Below are 8,775 nucleotides of genomic sequence, written 5' to 3'. Positions count from 1 at the left end.
GATTTCTGTACCCTTCTACATGACAATTCCTGCCTCTAGAACATCCCAAGCAGGTATTAGGCATCTTGGGGTTGACTGTTCACGATCGTGTGGGAGGATTGAGGAGACCAAAACGGCAGCGCAGTAGGAAAAAAAAAGCCATCTTCTTTTTTATTAGAAGAAAGAAGGAGAACCGAAAAACAAAACACTCTTACAAAACCTACCAAAACAAAAAACGATCGTTGAAGCTATAATAAACGTCGTAATGCAAATACAACAGGATACAACACGAAATTCTGAAACATAGACAATTACCCACACAAAAGGAAAAAGCCAATGGGCTACCTTAAAATAGGGCTGCCATCAAATTCAGAGAAACAACAGAAATAGCTGTCTCAACTGGGAACCCCATTCAGGCAACCATAGACTCTCCTAGACAACTTACACCCAACATAGACACAGCTAGACCACATACACTCAACACAAACCCATACACTACACCCAACACCCCCTTTACCATATAAACCAACCCAAAACCGATAAATAAACAGCAAAATTCCCCATGTCACACCCGACCCCCTACCTAACTAAAATAATAAAAGAAAACAAAGAATACTAAGGCCAGGGCACGTACATAACCCCCCCCTAAATGCTGTCTGCGGAAACTCCGTAAACACAAGGGGACGAAGACCGCACCAGCACAACAATCTAGGGAGGGTCGGAGTGGGCTTCTCCTTCCACACGGGGGTGGCGGCGTGGGGGCAGTAGTCATAGGGAAATGGCGAGCCCAAACTCCAGGCACTGGGTCGTGTAGGCTACGGAGAGTCCCCTTTCCCCACCACGAGTCAACTAACGCCTCCTTAAGCTTCCTCCAAAATACCCCACCCCCTCACAATTAACCCCGACTGAATTAAAGGAGCAAGCTCCGGAACTAAGGGGCCAGCCTCCGGCTAAGAGCACAGTACAGGGAATAAGGAGCACACCAAGGATAAGGGAGAGCACCAGATAAGGGAAGAGAGCACCAGGATAAGGAGAGCACCAGGGATAAAGGGGAGAGCAAGCACCAGAGATAGGGAAGCAAGCTCCGACTGAGGACGCAGCCACGGCACTGAGGACGGCAGAAGCCTCCGACTGAGGGACGGCAGACTCCGGACTGAGGGACGGCAGCTCCGGACTGCAGGTGACGGCAGCCCGGATGAAGGGACGGCAGCTCCGGACTGAGGGACGGCAGCTCCGACTGAGGACGGACAGCTCCGGACTGAGGGAACGGCAGCTCCGGACTGAGGGACGGCAGCTCGGACTGAGGACGCCAGCGCCGAACTGAGGGGACTGCTCATGGCTTGGCTACGGATCGGTGCTCATGCTGGCTGACGGATCTGGCCTGCTCATGGCTGGAGCTGACGATCTGGCCGGCTCATGGCTGGCCATGACGGATCTGGCTCGCTCATGGCTGGCTGACGGATCTGGTGCTCATGGCTGGCTGACGGATTGGCTTACTGCTCATGGCTGGGCTGACGGATCTGGCTGCCTACATGGACTGGCTACGGATCTGGCTGCTCATGCTGGCTGACGGATCTGGCTGCTCATAGGCTGGCTACGGATCTGCTGCTCATGGCTGGCTGACGGATCTGGGCGGTGGTGGTGTGTGAAGGCTGATTGTGCGTGTTGTTCGTGTCTGGGGATGGCTGGCTTGACGGAAAATCTGAGCTGCATACCATGGCTCATATGCTGGGGCGACGGATCTGGCTGCTCATGGCTGGCTGACGGATCTGAAGCTGCTCCATGGCTTGGCTGACGGATCTGTGCTGCAACCATGGCTGGCTGACGGATCTGGCTGCACCCATGGCTGGCTGCGGCTCTGTCAAGATCCTGTCTGGTTGGCGGCTCTTGGCAGAATCCTGTTGGTTGGCGGCTCTGGCAAGTCCTTGTCTGGTTGGCGGCTCTGGCAATCCTGTCTGGTGCGGCTCTGGCAGATCCTGTCTGGTTGGCGCTCTGGCAGATCCTGTCTGGTTGGCGGCTCGGCATACCCGTCTGACGAACGGCTCTAAGCGGCTCCTGGACTGACGAACGGCTCTGACGGCTCGGACAGACGGGCGGCTCTAAATGGCTCGGGCAGACGGAGCTCAGATGGCGCTGGGACAGACGGATGGCTCAGATGGCGCTGGGTAAGACGGATGGCTCAGAAATGGCGCTGGGTAGAACGATGGCTCAGATGCGCTTGCAGACGAGGGCATTACAGGCATCCGCTTTGGTTGCAGTGCAGACGGCAGACTCTTGCCAGGCTGAGGCGCACTGAAGGCCTGGTGCGTAAGCGGAACCGGAACAAAAGCCCGGTACTCGGCTGGGAGCGACGAAAGCATCTCGAGGGCTAGTGCGGGGAGAGAGGAACAGGGGCATACTGGACCCTGGAGCGCACATTAGGCCTTAGTTGCGTGGGTGCCGAACTCGGTGGGTACCGGACTGGGACACTGACAGGCCCATGCGTTCAGGCTAGTGCGGGAGCAGCAAACGACGGACGCACAGGACTCTGGACACACAGGAGGCTGTTGCCGTGGTTTAGGCACTGGTGGCTAAAGGGCTGAGACACGCACCATAGGCTAGTTGCGTGGAAGGGCACTGGTGGTACTGGGGTAAGGGGCGGGAGGTGGACGCCGGAATACCGGACCGTGCATCGTACTGGCTCCCTGAGCGCCGAGCCTGCCCAACCTACCGTTGTATGCTCCCCCTCGCCTGACCATGCGGGAAGGTTGGAAGAACCCGCACCGCCATGTAGGTTAACGACCACCCCATGCCTCAAGGCTGGTGCCATGTACGCCGGCCCGAGAGACGCACTGGAGCAGATGCTTGGCCGGCTTCATGACATAAGGCTCCAACGCTTCAGTCTAGCCCGGCCGAAACGTGGAGCGGGAAGTACCGAACCGGGCTATGCAGCGTACAGGAGAACACCGTGCGCTCTGTACTGCTAACACGGTGTCTGGCCCGTACTCTCGCGGTTCTCCACGGTAAGACAGGAGTAGGCCAGGTTCCTACCTGACTTTCCGCCACACTCCCTTTAAGGCCCCCCCCAAGAAATTTTGGGTGTTTGTACTCACGGCTTCCAGCCTGTCTCTTTCTGCCTCCGCAGTATCGCCTCCTCTCGGCTTTCTTAGCTGCCTCCAGCCTCATTTCTACGGGAAGGAAGGCGGATATTCTCCCCGGTTCTGCCCAGAAACGGAAACACCCCTATCAACCCGGTCCACTGCCAGCCTTACCAACTGGCGGACCATGCCTGAAGGGTATCGTCCACCCCCCAGATGTGCCGCATCGAATGCCTGGCGTCCAGTCAGGTGCAGTGAGCGGCAGAGGTTGTCCGCTTGGCCTCCACATGGGCAGGACCCCTCACACAGCGAGCCCCTTCCTCTTGGTCCTGTATGGGCGCTCTGAGCCGTTCTCCCGGTCTCCAAAGGGCAAAGTGGGAGGAGGTTTTTGTCAGACACCTCGTGGAGTCCCTGGGTAGTTGTCCACAAGTGCTCCAAAAATCCGGGTGTAGCCAGTGAGTTAATCTTATATATGTAGAGAGGATTGCCGGCCCGCCGGTCCTTCATGGGCTTAGGGTAGTTCTACGTACACCTTATGTTGTGGTCACAAAAAGACCGGACAGAGTTGTCGACCCGATTCTGGACGCTCCGCAACCTCAATGGTTACTTGAAGGTTCTGAGGTGTCCACACTGCTGCCCCCAGCCCGCATGTTGCAGGACCCGTGTTCTCCAGATCAGTGGGTGTGACACTGACCTTGAGATGCGTACTCCGATGTCCCCTGTTCCACCCAGCCGATTGGCTAATTCAAGTACCTCCGTTTCGGTCCTTTTCGAAGGACAACGACTATGAATTCATGTTCTTCCTTCACGGCCTCCGCTTGGCACCCCACACTTTTCACAAATACGGCGTCCTTCATCGGGACGCTGTCCTGGCACCTCTCGCATCGCCGGAGGATTGTTGATCTCAATTACCTGGCTACGATTGGCTTGATTTGTTTGGCCCCGACCAGGACCCAGTCCTGTCAGACAGAGATATGCTCCTGAACCCACATCGCGGGCTGGGCATACGTTAAACGACCAAGAATAGTCATCTACCCCCAACCCAGAGTGTGCCTTCTTGGGCATGGAACTTTGACTCACCAGTCCTTAATGAGATACACCTGCCCCACCAGGAGAGTTTCAGGCGATCTTTATGCTTGCCTCACCACTTTCTGGCAGGGCCCCCTCCTGATCCTGCCAACGCCAGTTGCTGATTCCCCTGGGCCTGTTCCATTCCGGCCTCTTTCAACGGTGATCAACTCCCACTGGCTCACCCGAAGCTGCCACTGTCACCGTGCTGTTGCTTCCTTTCGTCTCATGGTGGGGTGAAGATGCCTGAAATGAGAGTGTAGGGCGCCGGGAGCCTGGTCAGCACAGACACCTCCCATCTCGGGCTGGGGGGTTGTGACCTAGGAGCAGGTGGTCAGGGCCGCTGGAACCGTTGCCTGAGTGCCTCCCCCTCTGTGAACCGCATGCCGCGAGCATTCAATACAACGAGAGCTCAACGACCCGCGTTCCCTGTAACTGCTGGGTCTCCTTGCGGTCATTTTCCCTAATTCCACATCCTAGAAGGACTGCACACGATCAAGTTCCTGGGTACGGCGACGGCGAACGGACAAACAGCCACGAATCCGTAGGAACTGCATGCGTACATCGAGACCCATTCAGGATGGTAATGTTGAACTGAAGGTCTCCACCTCCGTCTATCTTATGCACGGGAGGCTCCTTCTCCTATAGGCGGCATCTGCTCACCGCTCTGCGTTCTCCTACGGGGCGGCTGACATGGCACCAAACCGAGCCGTATTTTGCCTAGCATCTCATTGCGCCAGCGCCGACACTTCAAATCCTGCATCCTGGTAATGTCCGCAGCCGGATTGGGATTTCAGCCTATCGACAAGATAAGAGCCGGACCCGCCTTGCCGGCTTTCTATCCTCACAACTGACGGCACTTGCGCTATCCAGGCGATCCCCAGGGGAGCTGCGGGAGATACAACCAGGTAAGTTTGGCAGAGCACTCTCTGCCTGGTGGCGTGCAAAGAGTGTCAAGACCCATAAGCGACGGCGCATGGCACGGCCCTGGACCTGTTTATCTTCTTCCCCGGCGCCACCTCTCGACGCACCCATGCCCACCCTCCCCCTTGTAACGCGACTCCTCCGACTCTCCTCGCAGCTTTACGCATTCCGCCCCCACCTTTAGTCAACCCCATATGCTGGAGTCGATATGCCCTCCTGCCGCGTCCCCTTGTTTTTTACCAACCAAGTGGGCCATCCCTCTAAACTAACTCGACGCGCAAACAAGCCTCCTGTGTGTCCCCCCAGCCTGAAACCAAATCCTGCGTGCTCCAGGTCCCTGGTTGCTGCTGCCGAGACTCTCCTATGATGGCACCACTCCGGAGACCGCATCTCGGCCACTGCGTGTCTGTGGCTTGGTCCTCCACAGTCCCTGAACGGTCACCACAATACATACCTGGCCTACCCCATGTCCGTCCCACTAGACTACCAAGATGTGCGCTCCCAGGGAGTCCAGGTCTCACCTGTTACTGCTTAATCACCCGCTCCACGTAGCACAGAAGCATCTGCAGAGTCGTCCCCCAAGCACCCGCCACCTACGGAACCTCATTACCCACCTGGTGTCGGCTTACCATGAACAGTTTTTCAACGCCGAAACTTCCGAGCAGCTAAGCCATCAACATGTACCCTTCCCCAGGATGCACTGATCATGCCCAAGCACAACGTCAAGACGTGGACTAAGATCCAGATGTAACAGCCCTATCACTTCTTCTCTTCCTATGACTGCTCCAAACTTCGGTTTGCCTCTAGAAAAAATGTTGTGTGCCCGAACAGCCGAAAAAACACTCCCTGAAGTCCAAAACAAACAAAAACGTCACAAAATGTTGACATAATATGTGCACAAACTCTTCCGAACTGTTTCAGCTGGGAATCATGCCAACGCCTTTAGGCCAGGGTGATCTTGAGGCCTAGACTCAGAAAGACCAGAAAGACATGAAGCAGGACAGGGTGCAATAACCACTGAACATGTGTGTGTGTGTAGCAGGTTTAGCGTAGGTAATGGTTTCCCTGTGTGATTCCATCACAGTGTGATGATCATGATGCTTTAGATGACAATGAGGATAATAAATAGAAGTTGAGGGAGATTAGAAAGAGCTCAGCGCCTCCCCTGTCATTACACAGCCAGGGGTTCTAATTAAGGGAAAGCAGGGTAACCATAGTAACCTCCAGCTCACTCTGCCCCCTCAGTGTGTGCTGCATGGCCCACAGTCAGACCCAGTCAGTCAGAGAAAAAGTTACAGGTTCCTATCCTCGCTGAAGCTAAGAAATATCAACTGACAGTGCCCCGGCTTCACGGCAACATGTGGAGCACATTACAGAGAAACTGTGAAACTACACAGAGGCATCAGTGAGCTCTCACTCGGCAACCAGAGGGTGTGAGAACCGGGGTAAACCACAACTGCCAGCCCAGTACATACGATGCCATATAGTGAAATCCATAATAAAGCATGGTGCATGTGATTAAATCCAGGCGGTAGTCAGTAATCACCCCCTACACGGTGTTACATTCACAATGGGTATCCATGATTAATGAAATATGTCAGCAGCTTTACACTAATAACCCCCCCCCCCCCCCCCCCCCATACATCATAGACACACATGGGTTATTCGAGCCCCACTCTGAAGTTCAGTTTCAGTACTACAACAGAATTTTTAGAGTTCAGTATTTAGATGTAGTGTAAGTACAACACAGCAGATCTGATGAGGCCCCAGCAGCTTTGATACAACAAGGAGACACCAATGACAGGGCTCAGTCCTGCCCTGCTCAGAGGGAGAGAGATGAAGGGAGATAAATAAATACAGAGAGTGGTCAGCGTCGACGTAGTGTGCCTGCCGGGCGCACTGTGATATGGCTTGGGGGGTCAGTTGGTGCTGTGGGTTGTTGCTACTGCCGGGGTACAGTGGTGCTGTGGGTTGCTGTGCAAGGTGTGGGTCAGGGGAGTGGGTGCTGGGGGTCAGCAGTGCTGTGGGGGTGCTGGGCGGTCATAGTTAGACAGAGGGGGGGGTATTGAAGTACCTTCTGCTCGATGAGCTCGGTGGTCTGGTAGTTTAAGGATGGTCTGAGTCCGTGGGAGTCGAACGCTGCCTGAGGGTCCAGACTGAAGTTGAGGGAGATGTAGATGGAAGGAGAGCTTATCTCTGAACTCCTTGTCATCCTGCAGTCAGATAGAGACAGAGAGACAGATAGAGAGACAGATACAGAGACAGATACAGAGAGAGAGACAGAGAGAGAGACAGAGGCAGATAGAGAGACAGATATGAGAGACAGAGACAGATAGAGAGGACAAGAGAGAGATAGAGAAACAGATAAGAGAGAACAGAATACAGACAGATAGAGAGACAGATAAGAGAGACAGATAGAAGAGACAGATAGAGAGAGCAGATAGAGAGACAGAGCAGATAAAGAGGACAGATAGAGACAGAGGCAGATAGAGAGACAGAGACAGATAGAGAGAAGAGACAGATAGAGAGACAGAGACAAAGACAGATAGAGAGACAGAGGCAGATAAAGAGACAGAATAGAGACAGAGGCAGATAGAGACAGAGATAGAGAGACAGAGACAGATAGAGTGACAGAGACAGATAGAGAAACAGATAGAGAGAACATATACAGACAGATAGAGAGACAGATAGAGAGACAGATAGAGAGACAGAGACAGATAGAGAGACAGAGGCAGATAAAGAGACAGATAGAGAGACAGAGAGAGAGACAGAGAGAGAGAGAGACAGATAGAGAGGCAGATAGAGAGGCAGATAGAGAGGCAGATAGAGAGACAGATAGAGAGACAGATAGAGAGACAGAGACAGATAGAGAGACAGATAGAGAGACAGATGGACAGAGAGAGACAGAAACAGAGATAGAGAGAGAGACAGAAATAGAGAGAGAGACAGAGGCAGAGGCAGAGAGAGAGAGCAGATAGAGAGGCAGATAGAGAGACAGATAGAGAGACAGAGACAAGATAGAGGACAGATAAGATAGAGAGACAGATAGAAGAAAACAGATAGAGAGACAGATGGACAGAGACAGAGAGATAGAGACAGAGAGAGACAGAGACAGCGATAGAGAGAGAGATAGAGAGAGAGACAGAGAGAGACAGATAGAGAGACAGAGACAGAGAGAGAGCGAGAGAGAGAGAGACAGAGACAGAGACAGATAGATAGACATAAGAGAGAGAGAGAGAGAGAGGAGAGAGAGAGAGAGAGAGGAGAGAGAGAGAGAGAGAGAAGAGAGAGAGAGAGAGAAGAGAGAGGAGAGAGAGAGAGAGATATATAGAGAGACAGAGAGAGACAGATAGAGAGACGGAGACAGATAGAGATGGATAGAGAGAAGGGACAGAGACACAGAGAGAGACAGATAGAGAGACAGAGAGAGGACAGAACAGATGACAGACAGAGACAGACATGAGCAGAGATAGATAGAGACAGAGACAGATAGATAGACTATAGAGAGAGAGAGAGAGAGACAGAGACAGATATAGAGAGACAGAGAGAGACAGATAGAGAGACGGAGACAGATAGAGATGGATAGAGAGAGGGACAGAGACACAGAGAGAGACAGAGAGAGAGACAGAGAGGAGAGAGAGAGAGACAGAGACAGATAGAGACAGATATTAGACAGAGACGGATAGAGAGAGGACAGAGACAGATAGATAGACAGAGAGAGACAGAT

General features: G+C 53.5%; 1 pseudogene; it reads right to left on the bottom strand.

Annotated features, from left to right (window-relative positions):
• LOC111966116 (integrin alpha-5-like) overlaps positions 1-8,775 on the bottom strand; it is an 87,601-nt pseudogene that overhangs the window by 27,855 nt on the left and 50,971 nt on the right.

This window comes from Salvelinus sp. IW2-2015, linkage group LG7, assembly GCF_002910315.2.
Source record: "Salvelinus sp. IW2-2015 linkage group LG7, ASM291031v2, whole genome shotgun sequence".
In the NCBI taxonomy this organism is placed as follows: domain Eukaryota; kingdom Metazoa; phylum Chordata; class Actinopteri; order Salmoniformes; family Salmonidae; genus Salvelinus; species Salvelinus sp. IW2-2015.
This window is presented reverse-complemented; position numbering and strand designations above follow the sequence as displayed.